General features: G+C 45.2%; 2 protein-coding genes across 2 annotated transcripts in view; both read right to left on the reverse strand.

The window, feature by feature from the left end:
* LOC133991866 (NACHT, LRR and PYD domains-containing protein 14-like) overlaps window positions 1-2,500 on the reverse strand; it is a 721,507-nt gene that overhangs the window by 454,045 nt on the left and 264,962 nt on the right. The window lies entirely within an intron of this gene.
* LOC133991775 (KH domain-containing RNA-binding protein QKI-like) overlaps window positions 1-2,500 on the reverse strand; it is a 24,958-nt gene that overhangs the window by 4,508 nt on the left and 17,950 nt on the right.

Raw genomic sequence — 2,500 nt, forward strand, 5'->3', positions numbered from 1 at the left:
CCACAGGTAGAGCTCTAACCCTACCCCCCCCCCCCCCCCCACACACACACACACACACACACACTAACGAGCTAATTAACTACTTACAGAGCTGGTTCACACATTCAGTCATTTCCCTTCAAACTAACTTCTGACCACACACAACTTTTACCATCACTGCAACATGAAACCAACTTCACACTTCCTGTCGGAGTTCAACATGGCGCACACACACACACACACACACACACAGATACACACACACACACCCATATACACACACACACACACACTCAGACACACACATGAACACACACACAGATACACACACACACACCCATATACACACACACACACACACACACACACACACAGATACACACACACAAACCCATATACACACACACACACACTCAGACACACACATGAACACACTCTCAGACACACACACACACACGCATGCACACGCACAAACACACGCTCTGACACACACACACACGTACACACACACATACACACACACACAGACACACATACACACACACTCAGACACACACACACACAAACACACACTCAGACATACACACACACACATACACACACAGACACACACACACGCATGCACACACACTCAAACACAGACATGCACGTACACATGTTGACCTACAATAACCCACAACCACTGCTTGCCTAACCCTGTGGCAGACCCACACACACACACACAAACACACACACACACACACACACACACACACACACACACACACACACACACACATACACACAGCGTGCACACATGTGTCACATGAGCCCAGTCAGGTTTAATGTCACACACACATTTAACCGGTTCTCTTCCTCTTTTCTCTGCCGGCTCCGTCCGTCTTCCTGGCTCCTGATTGGTCGGATGGAATCGGGGGAAGTGAGAGTGGAGGAAGTGAGGATCAGCAGAATCACTGCACTTCCTGTCTCACCGTCTCTCTCACACACACTCACTCTCATGTTCTATATCCTACATATGTCGTCTCCATGGTAACGCTCTTTGGGTCACTGTGGTCATGTTTAATAATCAGCATATAAACAGTTAACGGTTTATAACTCACTATAATAAGTTTATTAATGTTTAGCTGTAACTCCTCCTGAAGTGTTTGCTGCTGTATAAACAGATAATAAATCTTCTGCCAGCTTGAGCCGACCAATAGTGTAACTTCATCACTCAGTCAGTCAGTCAGACTGTTGAGCTCCATCCGAAAATATTGACATGGGAATCTGTACAAATGGACTCACAAACTGTGTGTTGGGGGCGAATGATGCATGTTTGACGGCCTCGACAGCTCGTTAAACCCAGGCGGGGAGTTCCGGTCCTCTGAAATGAGGCCAACCAGGAAGTAACTTAAAACTGCATTCTATCAAAAGGCCACCAGGGGGCGACCGTTTTGGTGTCAAAAGGACTTCCGTCTCTATACAAGTCAATGGAGAATTCACCAACTTCTCACTTGATTTCTAACCTCAGTAAACGTTTTCAAAATGTGTTTATGGTCTCAATCGCTAGTTTAAAGCCTTCTTCAATGCAGTATGATGTTCATTTGGGACATTTTGGCCTCCCTGATTTTATATGTGACGATAAAGCAGGGTATGCATTAGGGCGTGGCTACATGGTGATTGACAGGTTGATTGGTTCACAGGTTCAGGAGGGCGCCTCATGCTCCTCCTGATGCCCATATAAGTAGAATCCATGTTTTTATTTTTCCCAGCATGCACCTGAAATGTTCAAGATGGCGCTGCTCAGATCCGATACTATTGGCCTCCGAGCAGCAGTCCACAAACCAATGGGTACAGTCTACAGTCTATGGTTAAACCTCCGTTTCCTGCCGTCAGATCACCTGAACTGTGTTTTAATGAAGCTAAACTCACATTGTAATCTCTGTTGTAGAGTGCTGACCAGTGAAATCATTATTTCATCATTATTCTCTGATCACATCAACATAAACCTCGTCCAGCTTAATAACAGCAGCTGTGCTCTGAGTTCAGATATATTGACGTTTAAAATGAGGGAAACAATTCAGAAACAGCCACAAAACATCTGTTAGTGGAACAAAACACAGCGAGAAGCATAAATACACGTTTGAGGTTCATTTATACAGATGTGCCAACAGATGTTTGGTGGCTGTTAAACAACCTTTAGTTGCTCAAAGCTGCTGGAATGAACCTGGAAGTTTGTTTATCAGACGATGTTAAAAATATGTAAATGAGGAAAACTAAACTGTGAATCCAGCTGCATTAAAACTCAGATAGACTATAGCTCATTTATACACTAACAACAGGCAGCACTTAACCCTCCTGTTGTCCTCGAGTCAAGGAAAGAAGGAAGGAAGAAGGAAGGAAAGGAGGGAGGAAGGAAGGGAGGGAAGAAGGAAGGAAAGGAGGAAGGAAGGAAAGGAGGGAAGAAGGAAGGAAGGGAGGGAAGAAGGAAGGAAGGAAAGGAAAGGAGGAGGGGAGGAAGGTAGGAGGGAGGGAGGAAAGA

Source organism: Scomber scombrus, chromosome 12, assembly GCF_963691925.1.
Source record: "Scomber scombrus chromosome 12, fScoSco1.1, whole genome shotgun sequence".
Lineage (NCBI taxonomy): Eukaryota > Metazoa > Chordata > Actinopteri > Scombriformes > Scombridae > Scomber > Scomber scombrus.